This window comes from Thamnophis sirtalis, unplaced genomic scaffold (assembly GCF_051295495.1).
Source record: "Thamnophis sirtalis isolate CommonGarterSnake01/CBP01778 unplaced genomic scaffold, rThaSir2_p1.2 scaffold_9, whole genome shotgun sequence".
NCBI lineage: Eukaryota > Metazoa > Chordata > Lepidosauria > Squamata > Natricidae > Thamnophis > Thamnophis sirtalis.
In genome coordinates, this window is record NW_028261389.1 from 48033028 (window position 1) to 48058735 (window position 25708).

General features: G+C 43.0%; 1 pseudogene; it reads right to left on the reverse strand.

Moving 5' to 3' along the window:
• Positions 1 to 1837: 1837 nt before the first annotated feature.
• The window catches only part of LOC148044111 (E3 SUMO-protein ligase KIAA1586-like), a 45356-nt pseudogene continuing 21485 nt past the window's right edge, over positions 1838 to 25708 (reverse strand).

The following is a 25708-nucleotide window of genomic DNA, read 5'->3' on the forward strand; positions in this document are numbered from 1 at the left end:
TCCGAATCTCCACGGGGAGTTCGTTCCAGAGGGTCGGAGCAGCCACCGAGAAGGCTCTCCTCCGAGTAGTTGCCAGTTTACACTGGCTAGATGATGGAATTCGGAGGAGGCCTAATCTATGCGATCGTATCGGTCTGGTGGAGGTAATTGGCAGTAGGCGGTCTCTCAAGTACCCAGGTCCAGTACCATGAAGGGCTTTGTAGGTGATAAGTAGCACCTTGAATCGCACCCGGAGATCAACAGGCAGCCAGTGCAGCTCGCGGAGGATAGGTGTTACGTGGGTGAAACGGGGTGCACCCACAATCGCTCGCGCGGCCGCATTCTGGACCAGCTGAAGTCGCCGAATGCTCTTCAAGGGCAGCCCCATGTAGAGCACATTGCAGTATTCCAGCCTAGAGGTCACAAGGGCACGAGTGACTGTTGTGAGGGCCTCCCTGTTCAGGTAGGGGCGCAACTGGTGCACCAGGCGAACCTGGGCAAATGCTCCCCTGGTCACAGCTGACAAATGATGTTCGAAGGTCAGCTGTGGGTCCAGGAGGACTCCCAAGTTGCGAACCCTGTCTGAGGGGCGTATAGTTTGACCCCCCAGCCTGAGAGATGGAACACTTGGCCAATTCACGGGAGGGAAACACAGCAGCCACTCGGTCTTTTCTGGATTGAGCACAAGTTTGTTGACCCCCATCCAGTCTTTAACAGCCTCAAGACCCTGGCTCATCACATCCATCGCTTCGTTGAGTTGGCACGGGGCGGACAGATACAAATGTGTATCGTCCGCATACTGATGGTATTTTATCCCGTGCCGCCGAATGATCTCACCCAGCGGTTTCATGTAGATGTTGAAAAGAAGGGGGGACAGGACCGAACCCTGCGGCACCCCATACATTAGGGGCCTAGGGGTCGATCTCTGTCCCCCGACTAACACCGACTGCGACCTGTCCGAGAGGTAAGAGGAGAACCACTGTAAAACAGCGCCTCCCACCCCCACCTCCCGCAGTCGTCACAGAAGGATACCATGGTCAATGGTATCGAAAGCCGCCGAGAGGTCAAGGAGCACCAGGATGGAGGCCACGCCTCCATCCCTGGCTCTCCAGAGATCATCGGTCAACACGACCAAAGCGGTTTCTGTGCTGCAGCCAGGTCTGAAGCCTGACTGGAATGGATCGAGATAACTGGCTTCCTCCAAGGACCGCTGGAGCTGAAAGGCCACCACCTTCTCAACAACCTTCCCCACAAAGGGGAGGTTGGAGACCGGACGATAGTTATTTAAAACGGCTGGATCCAAGGATGGTTTCTTCAGGAGGGGTCTCACCACCGCCGCCTTTAAAGCGGGGGGAAAGACCCCCTCCCGTAGAGAGGCGGTAACAACCGCCTGGATCCAGCCTCTTGTCACCTCACTGCTGTTTACAACCAGCCAGGAGGGGCACGGGTCCAGCACACATGTGGAGGCACCTACAGCTCTCATCCCCTTGTCCACATCCTCAAGGGTAACAGCCTGAAACTCAATCCAGCGATGGCTTACCAGATCATCCCTTAGTGCCTCGGCTGGTTCTGCAGAATTGGAGTCCAGGTCCGCCCGGAACCGAGCAACCTTGTCTGCGAGGAATTGGACATAATCCTCAGCCCTGCCCTGCAGCGGATCGCCCGTATCCCTCCAATGACTGGTACAAAGAAGAGACACAGAAAGGAAGACTTTATTTGCACGCACTTGCAAATAATGAAAGAGATATATTCAAGTACTTACTTGTGTTATTGGTTTTGGGGTTGAAGATTTTTCCAAATTGTTCTTAGGCTTCCAGACTCCCCAGTTTCACTTTTCTTGCTTTTCATTCATGGATCATTAGCTGTGTGATGGTGTGCTCTGAGCCACTTTTTCACTGTAGGAATTGGGTCCCATCTCTTAACAGGCATGCCAATAATGCTTATTGTCATTATATTACTAATATTTGGAACAGTTAGGCAGCTTCTTTGTTCTGAACATATGAGGTTAATTTTTGAGAACCCCCTTTCCACCTCTGCTGAACTAACAGCAATTGTCCTGATAATATCTCTAGCTTTTTTGATACTGTCAGGAATTTTGTAGTTCTTTGGATCTTTGAATACATCTTCCAAAAAATCTCTGTAGTCTTTCAAATCAATTTCATAATTAAACATTTCGCCAAATTCAATCAATCCCTCCTCTGCTTCTGCCCATGGAACGACTACATCTTCAATGTTCCAGTAATCCAGCTCCAAATTTTTAGATGTTTGCAATCCAGAAGCCTTTTCTTCAAAGAATCATTGATTTTGAACTAATTTTATGTTTTTGAAGGCTTCTGAAGCTATCAACCTTTTTTTTCATATTGGCCTTTTCTAAGCATTTCAAATGCTTTAACTGACTGCAATACCAATTTTTCTACCTTGATTATATCTGTGTTTCTCTCCTGCAGGGCATTTGACAGAAGAGAAATCTCATTTAGAATATCAATCATGAGGGCAAAATCACTCAAAAAATTTAAATTTTCAAAAACGGCAGCCATGCCTCGGAATTTTTCATTGCCCAGAAAAAACTGATGTAGTGCTGGATAAGCACGCCACACAGCTATGGTTGACTTTAAACTACAGGCAGTCCATCTTGGTCCCAAAACTCTGCCAATCTTCACAATTTCAATGCCCAGTTGTTCAGAGATTTGGAAAAGTTCCATCTCGTTCTTGCAGGATTTATGGAAAGTGGTGTGTATCTTGTCAAGGAATATCTTGAAGTGGTTGTCTTGTTTGATTTGTTTTATGGCATCATTCAGCACAAGTTGGAGGCGATAGTTCAAGCAGTGCCAGATTACAATGTTTGGGAAGTTTTTAGTTATTCTGGTGCTGACTTCAGATTTTCTCCCAAGCATGACGCTGGCACCATCAGAGCAGAATGCTATTAAATTCTTCTGCAGATATTCGGTGGTAAACCCAACTTTATGTAAGCTTTCCATTGCTGCAGAACATGTAATCTCCGCATCTTGTTTCTCCAATTCCACCAGCTCAACGAAAATGGTTGCTGGGCATTCTGAATCCTCAACTTTAATAAAAACTATCAGAACTGCTTTCATTGATAGCATTGAGGCTTCGTCGATTATCAAACACACTTTCAGATTCTTTGCAATAATGCTGGCAAACACGGTGGTTTTAATTTCGTTTGCAATGAATTCAACTCTTTTCACTGCGGATCTCTATGAATGCAAGCCTACTCCCAGATCTACTCCAATTGCACTTAGCAAATCTACCTACCTTCAATGTCTGAGAATTGTATGCATCTTTGCACCAGATTATAAACAGTAAAAAATATTGTTCTAGACAAATGTTTGCCAGTTGACTTATCTATGGATTTGGTTAAAGCATCCTGCTCCTGTTGTTTACTATTCTCTCTACAAATAATGTATGATTTTGATTGAAAATGTTCCTTCATTTTTTTTCTGAGAGATAATTGCTGATTCTCCTTATTTGTCCCTGCTGCCTCAACCTGGAAATTTTTCCATTCTCTAGAAACATGAACATCTTTCTCTAATGAGAACCCGTTGTTTTACATAGTACTCACAACCTGACCTTTTGCCGGATACCGCCAGTCCATCATACTTGTCCTTGAAGTTTCTGTATTGCTGCAAACTCCAGCAGTCAGGAAGTTTTGGAAGACTTTCAGTGGAGGAGATGGACTTGCTGCTTTCTCTGACTTCAAGTGGTGGAAGTGGTCATGCTGGTAATGCTGGTGCTGATGGTGCTGGTGGTGCTGGTGCTGGTGCTGGCACTGCTGGTGGTGCTGGTGCTGGTGACTGTTGTGGATCAGCTGATTGCTCCTGTCTTGTTTTTTTGGAGAAGAAAGCAGTCAAACTCTGTTGCCTCTTCATCCTGTTAAATAATATTAACTGCAAAAAAAAAAAAACAATAGTGCTTTGGGCTCGATTGTGCTTGTAAGCTGAGGACTACAGGTAACAGAAGGGACCTCTGTTTTCACCCAACAATGTACAGTGTTTTTAGGAAGGATGTCCGCCAACAAACAGGAAAGATATAGTTTTTCATCTAAGAAGTTAGATCAAGAAGAATGAATGTCATAGGTAGATTCACAGAGCAATACAGATTTCTTTTTCTGAAATTTATTCCTCAGTTCAAAAAACAGGAATATATGAATTAGGTTCAGTACTTAGGTCAGTCCAAGTAGCTATTCAAGAGCTAGTGGTGTTGGGATTCGACCAGAAGTTCCTCAGCAAGACAGATTTCGGAGGTGTGGGCTCTGAAGAGCCTCACATGACCTCTGTCTGACAAACCAATGCCAAGATTCTTTTGTATCAGAACCTCCCTGTGGGGGGAAGGTGAAGAAGGGGCAGCATCTCATCAGACCCAGAGGGAGTGCAACAGATCCCTTGTAGGTCAGAAATTTTCCCTCTGAATTGGCGTTGGGGGAGGCAACATGGCAACATGGCTGCACAAGAAGCTGCTGGCTTCTGGCCAAAGCACCTGAGCAGGAGCATGTAGGAAACGGGATGAAAATCCTGGTAAGAAGATTTAATTAATCCACAGAATTTGGAAAAGGCAAAGAACCTTGAGAGTATAAATAATATTGATGGACAGATTGAGATTTTGGCAAAAAGAAAGAAAGTAGGGGGAAAATGGAGGGTTAAATCACTAGCCCAAAAAGAACTACTTGCTTTAAACAACTTGGAGACAGAAAGGAGAAAGCAGAGAAGTGACAAACCCATTCAAACACAAGCTTGGAATTTGGATTTGGATTTGAAAGACTGTCTCTTTAAAAGAGATTAGAAGGCTTCATTCGAGTTTCTTCTAACCAACATATCTTAAGCAACTCTAATTAATGAGAGGTGGAATGTAACAAGGGGGGGAATCAAGAAAAAAGCATTATTTTTTCACTTATAACCTAATCTTGTCTGTGTAATGAATGTAATGTGAAACCTTGAGCAGGAAGTTTTAATTAATCAATTGTCATAAATCAGAATTTGGAAAAAGCAGGAGGCGAAGAGAAACATAACAAAGAGACTTACTGTGTTTGAATTCATTCTAATCAATATATTTTAAGCAACTCTAATCAATGAGACATGGAAAGTAACAAGGGGAAAAATAAAATAAAATCAAGAGCTGGGAAAATATGAAGTTTTTTGCCAGAGGGAGAACAAAGGATCAATATGGGTCCCTCTCTTCTTCCTCTCCACATTAGCTGAACTAGCTAAATTTAAGGTGGACCAGAACTCTGAGATAACAACTGTATAACTAACTGTAATTTTGGAACTGGACATTATGGAAAGGTGGGAATTCAAAGAACTACGTGAAATTATAAAAAATATGCATAAATCATCAAGTCTAAATAGAATTTTGAAGCTAGATATTGAAGAAGTGAAGGAAGAAGAGAGGGGATAAGGAAGTGGTAAAAATGGTGGAAAATAAAAAAACTTCATTGGGTTTGACAATGGTATAGGGAAAATTGAAAAGGGGGGATGTGCCCCAACAAAAGGAAATAAAAAGCAGACAAAAGATCTCACTGAGTTTGACAGTGACATAGGGAAAACGGAAGAGGGGGGTTATGCCCCAATATAGGGAAATACAAGATTTCACTGGGTTTGACAGTGGCTTGGGGAAAATTGAAGAGGGTGGACATGTCAAAACAAAGAAAAGGAGAAGACAGGAATAGAGAAATGGGACAAAAGACTTACTAGGGAAAAAAATCAGATAATTAGAAATTGTTATATGGGAAATATAAATCTGAGATATGTGGTTTATTCCCATATATGATAATTAAACTGAGTTGCTAACTGATTGAATATGATAATGGAAAGATAATTAAATAAAGGTTAAAATATATGGAATATGGACAAATATGAAACTGTTAGGTGGAGAATACAAAGTAGAGGTATGTGATTCACTTTTATACATGATAATTAAACTGAGTTATTAATTGATTGAATATGATAATGGAAGGACAATTAAGTATAGATTAAAATATATTAAATATGGACACATACAGAACTCTTAAGATGATGAACAAAGTGAGGTGTGGACCGCTTGTTATTCTACATAGTAGATTAATGGAATTGTAATGAACATTGAACAGTAAGGATTGTTATTTAAAAACAATTAAGGGTAAGCTAAATCAGAATATAAAAAAATGGAGGGGAACATGAAATATACTTATAATGGAAAATTATTGAGATTATAGAGACAGAACTACAAATTTGGGGTATGTAATGAGGTATAACTATATAAATATAATGATGAGAATAGCTGGGAATCGTAACCAGGTCTACATCCCAGACAAAAATAGGCTGGTTTTTTTTTTAAATATATAATTACTATATATGTATACTTTTCTTTTTTTTAAAAAAAAGGAGGAGGAGGATATATATTAAAATTAAAGATGTATATTGAAATGAAAGTATAAATACCATCATATAAATACCATCAACATAAAATGGAGCTCACTTAGATGCTGAAATACACCAAGTAAATGAGATGAAGAGTGTGGAGTAGAGGAGAGAGGTAAGGGAAGAAGAGAGGGCAGGGAGAGGGAAGAGGAGGAGAGAAAGAAAGAGTGGAAAGGAGAGAGAGGAGAAGGAGAGAGGAAGGGGAAGTAGAGAAGAGAAGGATGACAGAGGGAAGAAAGGAGGTGGGGAGGAGGAGGAGAGAGAGATAAGAAAGAGATGGATAGGGTATAATTATGGCGCATGGAGACCAGAAGAGCCAATAATCATTTTGGGGGGTTGATGGTAAGACAAATCGATATAAACATTTAACAATATAATATAATGTTGGTTATGTAATAGTATACATGTGGTTATTTGTTATGAAAATGAAAAAATAAAAACTTTTTAAAAAGAGTTAGTGGTGTTCATGGTTAGAAGCAATGATAAAGCAAGATATGGATTTAAAACCAGAAATATTTTGTTGAGTATTTCAAAGGGAATACAATACATATTTAATTTTACACATGTTAACAGCTGCTGAAATTGTGTTTGCACAAAAGTGGAAAAACAAAGATAGGAAAATGAATAAAGAAAATATTAGAATGTGCAGGAATGAATAAATTGACAATTAAAATCAAGGAGAAGGCTTCAAATGCTTTTTCATGTAGGGTTTGTTTTATCAATGGCTAACTAACAGAAACAGAAGTTAGAAATCTAAAAGTATGAAAGAAAACAGTAATTATGTAAAAAAGGTCACTAAAATGTATAAGCAAATATTAATACTTGATCATTAATGTGTAGATAACTGCAAGACATTACACACACACACACACACACACACACACACACACACACTCAAACTATGACAGCACCAGGAAAACACAAACAGAATAACAGTTTTCCCCCAAAAGACTGCAGATGAAACCAGTTTTCTCCCTAACCCTAAGGACAGGAAAGACAAAGCCACTGGGATGAAAACCATCAAGGCATTGGGGGGAGTGTAAAAGACAGTGCCAGGAAGCTCACAGAACTAGAAACTACAGAAAACAATGGTTTCCTCCTTTAAGAAAACACCAGACAAAAACACCAGATGAAAGGTAAATTCTTAAGTATACCCATTAAGACAAAGGCTAAAAATAGCTTGTTTAGAACTCCATTTTCCTGTTTCCTGGCAGAACTAATCCCCAGGATAGGAAAGACAAAAGACCTGGGACCAAGATTAACCCAGGAATGCAGGAAAACAAAAGCAGGGCAATCAGAAACCATCGAAACCCATCAAACTGCAGGAGCTCACAAAGCAGCACACAGCTCAAAATATGAAAGCAGCGCTGGAGTCATATAAAAGGTGATTACTTCAAGAAGCAACCACCTCACAATTATCTCAAAAACCAGGTATCACACAGAAATACACAAAATCTCGCAAAGCTGCCTTGCACCAACTGGCCCATATAGGATCGAGTCAGCAAGGGACAACGCAAGAGCCAACCAGGAAAAGAAGTAAGCGAGAGAGCAAGTGAGCAGCGACTGGACAGGTGGGGCAAGAGAGTGAGTGAGCAGTGACCGGGTGGGCAGGGGTACCAGTACGGTGACTCTGCTTCCACCGGTATGGAAACAGATACCTGATTTCCACTACCAGTATGGGTGTACCGGTCCGGACCAGTAGGAACCCACCTCTGTTTTGTACCCAATGTGTATGATAGTATTGGGTCTGATTGCATTTATTCATTTTTGTGTTTCAATGACAGAACTTGCTAGACTTTGCCTTCAAATATCAAAGCACAGTAAAAATATCCTAATGTGTTATTTTGAACATTATTTTTAACAAAATTGTGTGTGTGTGTGTGTGTGTGTGTGTGTGTGAGAGAGAGAGAGAGAGAGAGAGAGAGAGAGAGAGAGAGAGAGAGAGAGAGAGAGAGAGCTCAGATATATTGAATAGAAATATTTAAATGTGATTTCTGCTTTTTCCAGGTAACTCTTCACAAAGTTAACTCTTTCAGTTGCTTTGCTGGGATCCTGGACTGTTGCAGATGCTGGTCTGTGCTGAACATCCTCTCCTCGTTTTCCTGGACTCTTCTCTAGCTGTTTCTGTTCCTCCTCCAACAACCGACCAGTTAAATATGCCATGGTTAAATCCTGTTCTTGCATGGACTGTAGACTGGTCACATGAACATTCCATGAACTGTCCAAGGAATTAAGCATTCCATATACCTTGTGTGCTTCAGTAAAAGTAATTCCCCTTTCTTCCAACTCAAGAAATGTCCTCATATTCTGCAAATATGTGGACATACTGTCAAGGCTGCTTCACTTAATAACTAAGAAAGAAATCACTCAACTCCATTTTGCAGAATTAAGAGTACTTTTACTGATTATAGGTAAATAGGAGCTAGGCAAAGCTGGATCTGAGCAAAAGTGTGCGCAAGCAGTAGTTATCAATACATGACCCATTCCCCTCCCTTTGGTAAACCTAGTCCATAGTCCAATCCAATATCTCCACAGCTGTCAGGTGGGAGACATCTTCAAAAATCATCATCAGGTTGGTATGCCGGACAGTTGGCCTTGGCGGGAAACTCCCTCCTTGCTACATGTGCAGTATATGGTGAGAACAACTCCCAATTAACAGTCCTCCTGTACAAATTAATTCACACACCCAAATACCATGCCCTCCCTCCCCGTTTCAATGGCAGCCGAAAAGCAAGCAGCAAAACAGAGGCTGACATCCAGCCCTCCTCCAGGAAAAAGGACATCATCCCTGCAGAAACGAAAGAACACAGACAAATAGACAAACAACATAACATAAAAGAAGAGGGGAGGGAAAAAGAAGAAATCAATCAGGGTCAAGGCTTGTCAGGGTAGGTAGAGTAGAATCTACGTAGGAGCCGAGGAGCCCACACATGGGACTTATCAACCCATTCAGCATGCGAGGGAGGAAAGTGTTTCCATGAAACAAGATACTGAACGTGGTTTCTACATTTCCTAGAGTCCAAAATTTCTTTAACCTCAAAATGCTGCTCTCCCTTGATCAGAAGAGGGGCCGGTGGAGATGTCAAAGGGGTACATAATGGAGAAATACATTCCAGTTTCAGAAGATTGACATGAAACACCCGGTACACACAGTTGAGATATTTAGGTAACTCCAGATGTACAGACACAGGGTTTATGATTTTGACAATCGGGTATGGGCCAACATACTTGGGACCCAATTTCTTAGACTTTTGTGAGGTCTGGAGAAACTTGGTGGATAAATACACATGATCACCAACTTTATAATCTCTCGGCTTTGTCCTCTTTTTATTGCCTTGTCTCTTATGTGCCCGATGAGCTGCATCCAGCGCTCGGTATGCCAAGGGCCAAATCTTTCGGAGTTGGTCCCACCACTCGGAAAGGGATAGAACTTGCGGTTTTTCTCGAGGCACCTCAGGAATAGGCACAAAATCATGTCCAAATATTATTTTGAAGGGGGTAAATCCTGTGCTGCTGTTTACTGAGTTGTTATACGCCACCTCGGCATGAGGCAACAATTCCACCCAATTATCCTGCTGGTAATTGATGAAACATCGGAGGTACTGCTCCAGAACAGAATTAGTCCTCTCACAAGCCCCATTAGTCTGAGGGTGGTGGGCGGAGCTTAGGCCCTGGGCGGAGCCTATCAGCTTCAAAAACTCCTTCCAAAATAAGGAGGTAAATTGGACCCCTCTATCAGAGATGATGCGGTCTGGCACTCCATGTAGATGATATACATGTGTAATGAACAACTTAGCTAACGATTTAGCGGATGGTATCTTGGAACAAGGAATAAAATGAACCTGTTTGGAAAACAAATCAGTAACAACCCAAATTACTGTATTTCCTTGACTCTCCGGTAATTCAACAATGAAGTCCATGGATATTTCCTTCCACGGTGCTTTGGGACGGGCCACTCCTTGTAGCAAACCCTTGGGTTTCCCCAGTGGCCGTTTCGCCGTAGCACATGTGGGGCAGCTGGCTACGTAAGATTCAATGTCCTTCTTTAATGAGGGCCACCAAAATTGTCTTTTAATGAGATGCAGGGTTTTAACAAAGCCAAAATGCCCAGCCATGCGTGAATCGTGGGCACGTTGAAGAACCAGGCCCCTAATACAATGTAGCCCCAATCCAAGCCAGGCCTTCTTTCATGATGCATTCATCGGTATGTTGGTGAAACCATTCATCAGTTTCAAGGGCCTCCTTGAGTTTCATAACGAGGTCCTTTGTGACTTCTAAATTGGAACTGCCCTGGCTTCTGGTGATGACCGGAGCAGCGAGGCTTTTCGTTGGGATGACTGGGTGGACGACACTAAGCTTTGAACTGTTATATTGAGGAAGTCTGGACAAGGCATCAGCCATAAAGTTCTTCCCTCCTAGGATATACTTCAAAGTGAAATTGAATCTATTGAAGTGTTGCGCCCATCTCATTTGTTTGGGGGATAATTTCCGGGGGGTCTTTAATGCCTCTAAATTTTTGTGATAAGTCCACACCTCAAAACGGTATTTAGCCCCCTTCCAAAAATGACGCCAGGTCATCAAGGCCCACCTGACTGCAAAAGCCTCCTTTTCCCTTATAGCCCATCACCTCTCAGTCTTGGTCAGCTTCCGAGAGCTGTAAGTGCAGGGTTGTAACTTTCCATCAGCATTTGTCTGAAACAACACCGTCCCCACTGCAACATCACTAGCATCTGCTTGGACCACAAATGGTGAATCCATGTCCGGGTGTTTCAAAACTGGTTCAGCTGCAAAAAGTTGCTTTAATTTTTTGAATGCAGCTTGACATTCCATGGTCCATTTTAAGGGTTTACCCGTTTAGGTTTGGCCTCCCCCTTTAATTTTAGGAGGTTCGTAATCGGCAGGGCAATTCTGGCAAATGAAGGAATAAATTGACGATAGAAATTAGCAAAACCTAAGAAACTTTGCAATTGTTTGCGGGTGCGGGGGGCCGCCCATTCGGTGACTCCTTGGACCTTTGCTGGGTCCCTCTCTATACCCTCATGGGAGATACGATATCCCAGGTAATCCACCTTCTCCTGATGAAATTTGCATTTAGACAATTTAGCATACAGTTCTGCTGCCCATAGTTTTCTCAGTACTGAACGGACAAGTTTCACGTGTTCCTCACGTGTTTCTGTGTAAAAAAGGATATCATCAAGATAGACCATCATGCCTTTATAGAGGTGGTCTTGTAAAATCTCATTAATTAACTGCATAAAAATGGCTGGCGCACCCTGTAGCCCAAATGGCATAACACAGAATTGAAAACAACCAAGAGGGCAGTTGAATGCAGTTTTCCACTCATCCCCCCTCTTTAATTCTGACCCGGTAATAGGCTTCTCATAGGTCTAGCTTTGTGAAAAAATTTCCTTTACACAGCTGGGCCAACATGTCCTTCATTAACAGTAATGGGTAGAGATTTTGGACACATACCGCGTTCAGGTTCTTAAAATTCACACATAAATGAAAGGAGCCATCTTTCTTTTCTCTGAATAAGACTGGAGCAGCAACTCGGGGCCTAGCGGGTTCAATGAATCCTCTTTCCAAATTTTTGTCAATGAATTTTCTCAATTTGTCCATTTCTCTAGGGGTCATTGAATAAATCTGAAGTTAAGGGAGTTTCACCCGCGGGAGAATATCAATGTTGCAGTCGGTGGCCCTGTGTGAGGGTAATTTATCAGAAGACTTTTCGCTGAAAACATCTTTCAAGTCCCAGTACTCTCTCGGGATTTTTTCCTCCCCCTCAATCTTTTCTTGCCCTCTGGCTGCTAGGTTGGGGTCTGTCTTATTTGGTTCTGGAACCCCTCCTCCTTTCTCAGGGGGCGTAGCAGATTGGATGCGCAACCAACCCCTCCTCCAATATATGCGAGGGTTTCATTTACCAGCCAGGGTAATCCCAATATAAGGGGCTGGTCCATTCCTGGGGCTACAATAAAACTTATTGTTTCTTGGTGGGTTCCCATCCACATATCAATAGGCTCAGTTACAAAATGAGCAGGGCTCCCTCCCACAATAGAACCATCCAGCTGGCAAAAACGATTGGAACTTTTAAAGTTTTAAGCTTCAATCCCAGTTTTTCTACTCTTTCTGGGCTCATAATGCATTGCACGCATCCGGAATCTAAAAGAGCCAGCATTTTCTCTTGTGCGCCAGAAGAGGGCACTCTTAGCTCAACCGAAATAGTCCTGGGTCCCAATCGGGAACTTACCAGCCGTTCATCATCAGATTTGGTTTCGGTCTCTTCTGAAGAGCTAGGGGAATCCTCCCCCGTCTCACCAGGGCAGAAACACTGAGAAGGTTCCTCCCCCTTCAGGGCAGGTTCTTTTCTCTTGCTGGGAGGTTTTCACAATCTTTTCTCTCTTCGGGGGGGGGGGAACTTTTGGGTCACCTTGACGTGGCAATTAACAGCTCGATGCCCCTCTTTCCCACAGTGGAAACACACGAAGGGTTTTGGTTTGCTTATAGATCCACTTTTCCCTCCTTTCGGGGCTGCCAGGGGGGCTTGGCAGGCGGGGATTTTTCATTCCTACTCTCCCCCTGGTAATTCCGCCTGGCCAGGTCAATTTCCATATCAGCAGCTGCTTCATACCAGGGCTGCAGTCTACGGGGGGGGGGGGCCTCTGGTTCACGCAGTGCTGGTAAATCTCTTTGTTTAACCCATCAGTGAAATGGTTTAACAACGCCTCTTCAGACCAACCCCTCATAAAAGCTGATAGCTCATGAAATTCTTGTATATAATCAGCTACTGGCCGTTTCCCCTGGGTAAGAGTTTTAAACTTAATTCTTGCTTTATGCTCTGTGAGGGGATCATCAAAGCGTTTTCTCAAAGCGGTCATAAATCCATTATAGTCTCTCAGTAGGGGGGAATCAGCATTATGCAAGCCCACCATCCATGCCGCCGCTTTATTTTCCAAAGCCATCATAATATCTCTTACCTTTGCTTCATCACTAACCAGTTCATCATACATTTGCATATAATTCCATACTTGAATGATGAAGAACCCTAAATCTTTCAGTTCACCCCCATATTTCACACTTAATGGAGGAACCTTAGCCATCCGGAATCTGCGGGGAGGGGCCCCTCCTCTTGGAATGTTTCTAGCCGCTGTGATTGGGGTCGGCGCAGGGTCATCTTGTTCAACTCCCCCCTTGGCCCCTCCAGTTTCTCTCGGATCAACCAAGGTTTCTGCATACCTCCCTTCTGGTTCCTGGATATTGACTTCTCTCTCCAGACCACTCTCACGGGCTCGGCGCCTCTCCCACGCTCCTTCAAAGAGTTTCATCGCTTGGGACATCATAAGGTTCTCCTCCTCAGGGTCCCGCCAGTCAGTCACTGGTTGTCTGCGTCTCCTCATAGTAATTCCAGTCAGAGGTTCTTCAGGGTCCTCTTTCTGTCCCACTCCCCAAGTCCATCTGGGTCGAACAGATCATTCTTCCAAGTGCAGGCCAGTCATTCGCTCCATCTCCAAAGGGCAGGCGAATGCAGCAGCTCCCATATCTTCTTCTTGATCACTGCCTTAGTGGGACATCCTTTAGGTTTTGGGTGCACCCCCCTTGGAAGGTGTCAGCGAGATGAGATCCAGCTTAATGTCAAGGCTGCTTCACTTAATAACCGAGAAAGAAACCACTCAACTCCATTTTGCAGAATTAAGAGTACTTTTACTGATTATAAGTAAATAGAAGCTAAGCAAAGCTGGATCTGAGCAAAAGTGCGTGCAAGCAGTAGATATCAATACATGACCCATTCCCCTCCCCTTGGTAACCCCAGTCCATAGTCCAATCCAATATCTCCACAGCTGTCAGGTGGGAAACATCTTCAAAAATCATCATCAGGTTGGTATGCCGGACAGTTGGCCTTGGTGGGAAACTCCCTCCTTGCTACATGTGCAGTAGATGGTGAGAATAGCTCCCAATTAACAGTCCTCCTGTACAGATTAATTCCCACACCCAAATACCATGCCCTCCCTCCCCATTTCAAGGGCAGCCGAAAAGCAAGCAGCAAAACAGAGGCTGACACATACACTCTCCCAACTTCAGCTATGCCTTATACAGTTTCCTAGTCAGCAACACCTTATTGCCAGCAATCTCTGTCACATATACACTGTGCAACGCCTCCTAGCAAGCTTTTGCAGACTGGAGACCTCTTATGTGTAGTAGCTGACTGTCTTCTAAAGCAAGAATTATGCTGGCTAATGCTTTTTTGTTTCGTCTCTGATTTCCATCATCTAGAACTGCTGTTGGAATTAGTAACAATTGTCCACAACTCCTCCCTTCACAGGTACATCTCCATCTTCACACTCCAGGAGAGTGTAGCTGAGACACCAGGAAACCTCCTCCCATTATGCATACAGTGGTCATGCTGCCTGCTAATCACTTACTCTGCTGCAAGCTCACCCTGGGTTACTCCTCTCTCTAAGCTCTCTAGTCACTCTGGCCCTCTCTCTGGACTGGGAGTTTTGGCAGCAATTATTATTATTATGAGATAATCCCAGGAGCTTCTAGACAATTAATAGTGGTTTATATACACAATATATACAGACATAAACATGGAGATAAAAATTCCTTACTACTCAGGTACAAAAACAAGGAGAGAAATGATATACAACAAGAGAGAGAAAATCCCTCTAATGGCCACACATATATATAGACACCTCTTTAAAAGGTCAATTATTTGTGTGGAGTCTTAAATAGGCAATGACTGTATTAATGAATCATTCTCATTGCATCAGTTTACAAATTGCAGTTTACAATCTTACATCAGCTGGCAGTTATTAAATCCTCAGTACCAGACAAAGTCTGTAAAAAAATCAAGCATTAATGATAATGTGTAATATGTATTACAGAAATTTTTTTGCATTAACTTTGCATGTTATGCAAGATTGGAAGTCAATATGCAAATGTTAGGAGAAATGTACATCAAAAGCATTCAATCTTTAAATTTTTAATTAATTAATTTTAAAAATTCTAAGATTTTATACATGTCCATCAAAATTAAATATGAAAAATCCTAATAGATTTGTATAAATGAAAAACTGAGAAAACCTGAAACATTATATTTACCCAGTGGTGGGATTCAACATTTTTTACTACCAGTTCTGTGGGCTGTAGCATGGCTTGGTGGGTGTGATAGGGGAAGGATACTGCAAAATCCCCATTCCGTCCCGATAAGCTGGGACTCGGGAGGCAGAGAATAGATGGGGGCGGGGCCAGTCAGAGGTGGTATTTACCAGTTCTCCGAATTACTCAAAATTTCCACTACCAATTCTCCAGAACTGGTCAGAACCTGAGGGAGAGAATGGCAGTTGGATTTACCTGAACTGCATGTGGCCTCGAAAGATTACCTCAGTCTCCTAGGCAAGAGGGCTGGGTTAATACCCATTGGTTACTCCTCCCACACCTTCACTTAGCAAACGAGTATAGGATAGCAGAGGCTTCTGTGGACCAAGCCTGAGGAAGAGAAGTGTTTGAGTGAAAGGAGGCAAGCAGAGAAAACAACGAAGGAGCAGAGGCTGTGGAAGGAGAGCCCACCAGGCAATTTAAGAGAGAGTGAAGATAGAGAAAGGGGAAGAAACTTCAACCAGCCACCTGAATACCACCCCATCCATGATCTGCCTGCTGAGAAGAGGCTGACCACTACCCCATCACGTGACCCTGGCAAGTAGAGGTGCATCAGAGAGGCATCAGGTTGGACTGGTAGCCATACGAAGAGGGCCAGGAGAACCCAGACTCCAGCGGCCCTTAAGCGTGTTAGCACTACACAAATATTTGAAGTTACAGTTGTTGCTGTTTCATTAAGGGTGCTGGTTAAAACTAATGTCAAATGTTATAGAACAATACAATTTTGTTTCAGAGTTTGTTCTAGGCTTCTTTTACTCTAGAATTACTACTGGAGGTATAGTGAATGTAGGGTTTGGGTTACATTATCTTTTGGCTTTCAGTCAAAACTAATGTGAAGAATGAGGCCTTAGATATGACTTTATGGTTCCTGGACATCTTTTGAGGGCTGCTAGTTGTTATCAGGAGCCGTGGTGGGAGCCGTAGTGGCACAATGGTTATAATGCATATTGCAGGTTAATGCAGCTCACTGCCAGGAGTCCGATCTTTACTGGCTCAAAGTTGATTCAGCCTTCCATTGTTCCGAGGTAGGTAAAATGAGGACCCAGATTGTTGGAGGCAATATGCTGACTGTAAACCACTTAGAGAGGGCTGTAAAATACTATGAAGAGGTATGTAAGATAAGTTCTAGTGCTATTGCTGTCCTGGAACTTGGTTTGGATTCAGGATTCCACATTTACTACAGTATTCTCTTATTTGCAACTGAGAAAGGTTGCTTGCAACTGAGAACCAAATATCCTAGGAGAATTTCTGAACTTAAAACCATTTTTTAAAGTTTGCCATACATAGGAGTGTATCTGGATTGATTTATTGGGGAATTACTACCCAATTTTTGAGGCACATTCCTTCATGATTAAATAAGGAGAATTTGAGCAAACAAATGAAGAGAATGAAGGCAGATGAGAGGGGGCAATTCCCATCATTTTAACTAAAATGCTATTTTGGCTCAGATGATACTTCAGGTGGCTTTGGTAATGGATATGATCATAGCAACTCATAACCTGTACACATTGTGGTTACTTCACCCAAGTCCAGTCTATTCTAAAAATATGCAACTATATCATATCAAAGAGATATTCTGCTTTGAAGGAAAATTCCTTAACTTCTGCCAAATTGTAAAAATGAATATGTCCCCTTAAGGAATTAATTTCTACATGTAATCTGAGCTACGATTAGTAGAAAGTAAGAGAAGAGAAGCTAAGAAAAGTCCATTATGATTCTAAACATTTTGTAAACATGATGTTGTTATGGTAATTTTTCTCAATGGAAGGACATCCAGACAACTGTTCAATCTTCTAACCTGCTGTACTGGCGAAAGAACAGACAGGAGAAAGGATTGTGTATTTGAAGTCTCTTCATTGCAATTACATGTCTCCTAAAAGTAGAAAAGATAGCTGCCTTTGAAAACTATGGTATTCTTGTGTACATTATTGATTAAAGTAAAGACAAATGGACAGCAGAAGCACAGCAATTTAAAACCCTACTTCATAGTAGATTCGTGAACTGCTTTGGAATCATTTACATAGTGCAGAAGTATTGAAATTATAATTTCCATAATTGGGAACCTCAGAAGCAGGATGCCAGCATGTCAAATAGACATTACATTGGGGAAGGCTGATGTAGCATTTGCTGTGTTTCTAACTGGGCAGCTTTTAGGACATCAATCAAAATATATTATACAATTAAGTGAGTGCTTCACCTTTTATGAGATGTCTGTTCACTATGTGGGGAAGAAAAGACAGACAGTGGGAGAGTTGCAGCAGGAGGAAATGGTTGTCTGAATGTCATGTAAAATCTTGTGAAAGAAGCAAGATAGAAAAGTCTCATCAGGAATCTCTAGAGATTTAAAAGAATCACATGAACACCACATGGGAATGAACCATCCACTCAACTTTTCCAGAACCAAGCTGAACAACAGGATCTAAGAAATATCTTGACTATTAGTAATGTAGCTATTTAGCAAATATCAGCCACATTATTCATCAATTACATCTCCTACTTATGACTACAACCTTTGTTGTTTGTATATTTACAATTTATATTGTTTTATTTAGTTTCCTAAATAATCAAACAATGATTTGATTGCTTATTTAGTATCCTATGACTATCACTAGTGTTGTATCTTATGATTCTTGATTATCTTAGAATTCTAATCAGCAGAAAGTTAAACACCTCAGAATGAAAAGCAATTCCAAAACAGACTCTTTTTAGTGAAAGTTTTTAAAAATCTTTGCCTTACATTATTCATGTCTGAGCCATTTTTGGGGTAGTTCTCCTAGACCATTTTTTTCATAATTGATTTGGGGCAATGTGACTTTTAAAAATTACTGTTAGTTTGGAAATTTAGGTACTACTGAAAATGGCTCACACCAATGGCTCATAAATGGATCAAATAATGCTTTTCCCAAGTGCCCCCAGACTGGGAAGTGACCCTTGTCAGCTTTATGATTTATAATTCACTACAGTAAAATTGCTATCTATAAAGGCAGCAAATGGGAAAATGACTTACTTCTCAATGAGAGAATGGGAGAGAAGAGAGACAACTCATGCATAGTTCACTAATCCATGGTTTAATCAATTAACAAAACTTTCTGGTTGGCACAACACAACACTGTACCATGATCTAATTACCATGACTAGGTTAGCACCACACACTCAAGTCAAATGGGCTTGGCTGCTGCAATTGTGGGGCCTGAAGAATAATTCATAAAAATTATTGTATATATGAGGGGCTTGGTTGATGTAATGCAATTTCCCAATCTGCAAATTTTGCCCATTTCTGCATGGAGAAGGCCTTCTTAAAAATAAGCAAATTCTTGTCTTGGTAGATTATCTTGAAGATCTTAATATGAAGGGAGTTGTGTAGCTGGACATGTATGCTCCCCCAATATTTGACTCCTAAATCATTAATGACCCGGAACAATTTTGAAATTCATTTGGTAAAATGTAAGCAGCCACAGATGATTGTTTTTAAGGATCTGTGCTTTTTTTGCATTCTGAAAGCTGTTTCAGATAATAGTCTCAAAATGCAACTCATGATGACCAAGGTAATTGCAAGAAACATCCATGTTTGTCATGTCTACAGAGATGTCTGCAAAGTCCACAGCCCTTTCAAACAAAACCTGCCTAAATTGCAACAGTATTAAGGTTCATATATGCCAGATCTGCCTTCTTATTTGCAGACAAACTGAGGGTTTCGTGGAAATATGTGGAACATGAAAGAGCTCTTTGAAGTGGTTATGCTGAGAGTATAGTACATTTGGTCAAGAGCCCTGAATATTAGGATCCTACAGGAACACTTTCTAACTGCTACACTTTATCTCTGGATCTGCTTTATTTAATGACTGAGCTATAGCAAGAATAAAGGTGATTGTAGCTGCGACTTTCAGTCTAACGAAAAATGAACCTCATGGATGCTTCTGTAAAGTTCCTCACTAATTAATCAATGTCCCAAATGTGCTTTTTTTGAGAGGCAACTGGACTTTCTTGGTTTTTTTTAAAGACATTTCGCTTCTTATCCAAGAAGCTTCTTTAGCTCTGACTAGATGGTGGGGAATGGAAGGATTTATATTCTTTGCAGAGAGCTGGTCATTTGCATTATTTTAGAGAGTTGTTGAGGCCACTGAAAGTTTATCTGTGTTTTCAGGGTCATCTGAGTAATGCAAATGAGTGTTGAGCCTTCTTGGAACAGCTGAAAGGACTGTATTGTAGACTGGAGATAGATTATGCCATACCCCTCCCCCTCTGTTGAGGGAGAGCTGTTCAATTTTGACATAGATGGCCTCTTTTACCAGTGGTCCTCTCTGTCTGAAATGTGGACTTTGCTGTTTTCAAAAGAGTGGCCTTTGTTTTTTAAATGCAGTTATACTGCTGAATCTTGTCCTAATGGGTTTGTTCTCCTATGTTGTGCCATGTGCTTATGAAGTGGTTGTTTAGTTTCCCCAATGTACAGATCTGCACAAGTCTCACTACATTCCACGTTGCTCCGTTGGTGTCTGGGTATTTTACCCTTGGGGTGGACAAGCTTCTGCCTTTAGTGTATTCTTGGGTTTAAAGTGTGCATGTATGTTGTGTTGGCTGAAGATCCTCCTGAGCTTTTCAGATATCCCTGCAACATATGGAATAGCAACATTGCTTCATTTATTGTTTTCTTCTTTGTCTGTTATGGGGGACTCCTGCTGGATTGTTTTTGGGATTTGATGCAGGCCCATTTGAAATAGCTACACATTCTGAGGGTTTCCTTGTTGTGTTTTAGTTCTTTTTCTTTCCCATGTTTGCTGGTAGGCAGGCCTTCAGCTTGGTGTAGGGTTCTGATAACTCCCATTTTGTATTTCAGTGGGTGATGGGAATCAAAATGTAAATATTAATCTGGGGGAGGGGGAGTTCTGTAAACTTTAATGTTAAGGCTTCTATCTTTCTTAATGTGTACTGCACAGTCCAGGAAGGCTAGACTATTTTCCTTAACATCTTCCTGCATTAATTTGATGTAACTGTCCAGAGAGCTGATGTTTGGTGAATGCTTCCAATTCCTCGATGTCAGCCTCAGCTTTGCTGTTGCTTCGGCTGCCATGAAACGGGGAGGGAGGGCATGGTATTTGGGAGGGGTTACTAATTGTGCTGGAGGAAGGTTCTGGAGCTCAACTGCCTGTCGGACTACGCATGCGTAGGAGGTTCCCGCCAGGACTAATGGCACCGACATTCCATCTTCGTGATGCCTTTTGAAGTTATCTCACACCTGACACTTGGGAGAATTATGATTGGACTGTAACTGTGATGCCAAGGGGAGGGGTATGGGCTATTCTATATATCAATCGCTTTCACGCCTAAATAATCAGACTTCACTTCGCTATGCCTTTAATCATTTATAATTAGTAAAAGTACACTTGATTTCTACTCATGGAGTCTCGTGGTCTTCTTTCCTAATTATCTAATGGAGAGGTTCTGACAGTAAGCGAAGTCTCACTCACACCCCACCAGGAGATTTCAACCTTCTGTGGGGGGTGTACTTACAAGAAGGAATGAGGAAAAAATATCTTTGCGAGCAAGCGATGAAGAAGAGATTGAAAGGGAAACTGCAGACCCATCATTACCTGGGAGAATGGCTGGCCTAGGAATAGCGGACCCTGCGATTCCCCCTCGATGGTCCCTAAGGGTGGGGCAAAAAGAGGACAGCGAAAGTTGGGATGCTGCAGTTACTAGGAGAAAACAAAGGGGAAAACCAGCCGACTGGGAAGAAACCTTGACCGAACGGAAGCCCTGAGAAAGAGACCAAACGGAAGACTTTGAACAAAGGTACTCTATGCAAAAATTTAAGGAGGGTGAAGAGGCCGAGGGAGGATGGGAGCAAACAAACCCAGAAACAGCTTCTGCCCCCCCAGCCAGGGCGGCTGCCAGAGCAGCCCCCCCCCCCAGAAGATGCAGAATGGCAAAAGTCCCCCCCTTACCTGTAAAATATGACGGGAATTCCAAGAAACTTGGTCTCTTTGTTATACAAATTTGGAACTATATGGAAATTTATGGGCCTGATTTAGAAACAGATGAAATGAAAGTGCGAATGGTTTTGCTTGCTTTGGAGGAAGAGGCGGCCGAATGGATGATCAGCTTGCACCAAAGCAATTCCCCGCTCCTGAGGAATTTTGATGCTTTTATGACTGCATTTAAGAGACGATTTGATGACCCTCTAATTGAGAAATGAGGAAAGATGAAATTTATGGCCCTCAAACAGGGAGATAGACCGGTGGCTGAATATATTCAGGAGTTTCAACAGCTTTCTTGTTATATGAGAGGCTGGTCTCAAGATGCCCTTTTGGACCAGTTTGCATTAGGATTAAATGAGGACATTTACCAACAATGCGTTAACAGAAACCTTCCCAAGCGAGTTACAGCTTGGTATGAAAATGCTGCAGACATTGAACTCGATTTGATTAGACTTCAACGTGCGAGAGAGGAGAAAGCAGGAAGATCACCTCCCCCCAGCTCAAAAGGCCCCATTCCGCATCAGGGGTGAGGGCAAGGGAAGCTCCACCGGCAAGGCCAAGCCGCTCACATGCTTCCGTTGCGGGAGGGGAGGCCACCGCACCACAGATTGCCGCGTTAAACTTCCTGCAACCACCCAGCCCCCTGCCAAGAGGGAAGGGAAGACGAGCAAGGCCCCAGGAAAGAAGAAAGAGGCTGCTTTTGCTGCTGTTAACACCCCCCAGTGCTTCAGACAGGAGGTGGAGGAAGAAGCAGACGTCACCCCCAGCTCCTCTGATGACTCCGATGACGACGCCTCGCTGGGTGAGTTCAAATAAAGGCCCCATGTTGATCCCAATAGAATTAAGGGTACCACCCGATGGGTGACAGAACAGCTTTCTGTCCTCCTTGACTCGGGCTGTTCAAGATGTATGATTAATCCTGCAATGGTGGAAAAACTGGGCCTGAAATTAAGAACTTTGAAAACCCCTATTGTGTTTTGCCAAATCGATGGATCCATTGCAGGGGGTGGCCCAGCCCATTTCTATACTGAACCTCTAGAGATGAAAATGGGCACCCACGTAGAATTGATCTCTTTTATTGTGGCTCCTGGAATGGACAGACCCCTGATTTTGGGCCTCTCCTGGCTTCGTAAATGGAACCCTCGCATTAATTGGAGGGAGGGTTGGCTGCGTATTCGCACCAGCACAGCTCCAGACGGGGAGGCCGACACCCCAGAACCTGCTGGCTCCAGCCCCGCATTGGCCACCAGGGGCCAGGAGAAAATTGAGGGGGAAGAAAAGATTCCAAAAGAGTATTGGGACCTGAAAGGAGTTTTTAGTGAAAAATCTTCAGATAAGCTTCCACCCCACAGACCTACTGATTGCTCCATCGATATTTTGCCGGGGGTTAAGCTTCAAAAGCCCCAAATATATTCAATGTCCCCTAGGGAAATGGAGGAAATGAGAAAATTCATTGATAAAAACTTGGAAAGGGGTTTCATTGAGCCAGCACGACCCAAGGTGGCTGCACCTGTGTTGTTCAGGGAGAAGAAAGATGGCTCCCTGAGATTATGTGTTAATTTCAAAAACCTGAACTGTATCTCAGCTCAAAACCTCTACCCGTTACCGTTGATGAAGGACATGCTGGCCCAATTGGGAAAGGGCCGCATTTTCACTAAACTGGACTTCAGAGAAGCGTACTATAGAGTCCGCATAAAGGAGGGGAATGAGTGGAAGACGGCTTTCAACTGCCCCCTCGGTTGTTTCCAGTTCCGGGTGATGCCCTTTGGCCTGCAGGGGGCGCCTGCAGTCTTCATGCAATTAATTAATGAGATTTTGCATGACCACCTTTACAAAGGCGTTATCGTATATTTGGACGATATCCTTATTTACACTCAAACTTATGACGAACACATCACGTTGGTCCGCACTGTCCTGAAAAAACTCTGGGCCGCTGAACTGTATGCCAAGTTGTCCAAGTGTGAATTTCACCAGGAGAAGATTGACTACCTGGGGTATCGTTTGCATGGGGTGCCTGATCGCATCATTTCCGATAGAGGTGTCCAGTTCACTTCTGTTTTCTGGAAGGAATTTCTTAACCGCATTGGCTCATCCCAGGGTCTAAGCTCCGCCTGCCACCCTCAGACTAATGGGGCTTGCAAGAGGACTAATTCTGTTCTGGAACAATATTTACGTTGTTTCATCAATTATCAGCAAGATGATTGGGTGGACTTGTTGCCGCACGCTGAAGTGGCCTATAATAATTTTGTCCATAACAGCACTGGGTTCACTCCTTTTCATGTTGTGTTTGGTCAGGACTTTGTTCCTATTCCTGAAATTCCCCTTGAGCAACCACGAGTTTCTTCCGTCTCTGAGTGGAGTGAGCGATTGAGCCATGTTTGGCCTTTGGCACTTAGTACTTTGGATGCTGCACATCACGCTCATAAGGAGCAGGCTGATAAGAAGCGTGCGCAACCTTACCAGTACAAAGTGGGGGACCAGGTTTATTTGTCCACGAAGTTCCTTCAAACTACACAAAAGTCTAAGAAGTTGGGGCCTAAGTACGTGGGCCCATTTCCCATCATCAAGGTCATCAATCCTGTTTCGGTTCATTTGCAGCTACCCAAGCACCTCAACCATGTTTATCCAGTTTTCCACGTTAACCTCATTAAACCAGTTCGTTTCTCATCTTTACGTCCGCCTGTGGACCCACCACCTGCCCCCCTGTTGATTGATGGTGAACGACATTTTGAGGTTCGAGAAATATTGGACTCTCGACGGCGGCGGAATCGGATACAGTATCTGGTGGCTTGGAAGCATTTTCCTCCATCTCATACCGAATGGGTGGACAAGTCCCATGTCCGTGCTCCCCGACTGCTTCGACAGTTTTATTCTGCTTATCCTGACAAGCCTTGACTTTCTCTCCCCCCCTCTTTTTCTTTTCTGTTTTTGTTGTTCGTCTGTTTGTTTGTGTTTTGTCGTTTTCCAGGCCTGACCGCCTTTTTCCGGAGGACGGCCGCATGTCAGCCTCTGCTTTGCTGTTGCTTCGGCTGCCATGAAACGGGGAGGGAGGGCATGGTATTTGGGAGGGGTTACTAATTGTGCTGGAGGAAAGTTCTGGAGCTCAACTGCCTGTCGGACTACGCATGCGTAGGAGGTTCCCGCCAGGACTAACGGCACCGACATTCCATCTTCGTGATGCCTTTTGAAGTTATCTCACACCTGACACTTGGGAGAATTATGATTGGACTGTAACTGTGATGCCAAGGGGAGGGGTATGGGTTATTCTATATATCAATCGCTTTCACGCCTAAATAATCAGACTTTGCTTCGCTATGCCTTTAATCATTTATAATTAGTAAAAGTACACTTGATTTCTACTCATGGAGTCTCGTGGTCTTCTTTCCTAATTATCTAATAGAGAGGTTCTGACACTCTGTTTTGATCTTGACCCAAGTATTGTCCACATACCTATGCCAGTGAATGGGTGGAATTCCTGTGAAGGAGTTTAGGGCTTTGGTTTCTATCTCTTCCATGGAGATTGGCCACAATGGGGGACACAGGTGAACTCATTGTGAAGTTCCCAGATGACCTTATTAATTTACGAGCCTCAAGACAAAGTTCAAAAGAAATCCATTCATTTATTAGGATCAACATTCTGGCATGTTCTCCTGCGGAGTCGAAACTGACTTTCGCTTAATTGCGTTTGAACTTTACCCCTCCCCTCTGTCTGGGTCATAAATCACATTCACCAACAAGGTTGTAGAAATATGAGATCCCACTCTGGCCAAACGTATGCATGGAATCTTCCCTCCAATGCCAACCTGATAATAGTCATGGCAATGCTTTACAAGTTGACATCTGACTCCCCTTACTTCCCGAAAGCGACCTGTATGACACAGAAACAATTTGAGACAGGTATATAATTTAGGGATGTGCTTGCCTGGATTTTCTGCATGGAATTTTGCTATAAGGTGATCAGCCTGGATATTCCTACTTGTTACCCAAGATGCCTCTGATAAGGGGTAGTCTTCCACTTGATTAAGTATTGGAGTTGTCTCCTGTGCCACCTCGAATCAAGGACTTGTTGAACTTCATAATGGGTTTGGCCCCTATGACCACAGGGCCCAGGGGCTCCCGGGGTACTGGTCTCAGAGTGGATCAGATCACTTTTTTTAATCTATATTTTTATTTTTGAATAAACACAGA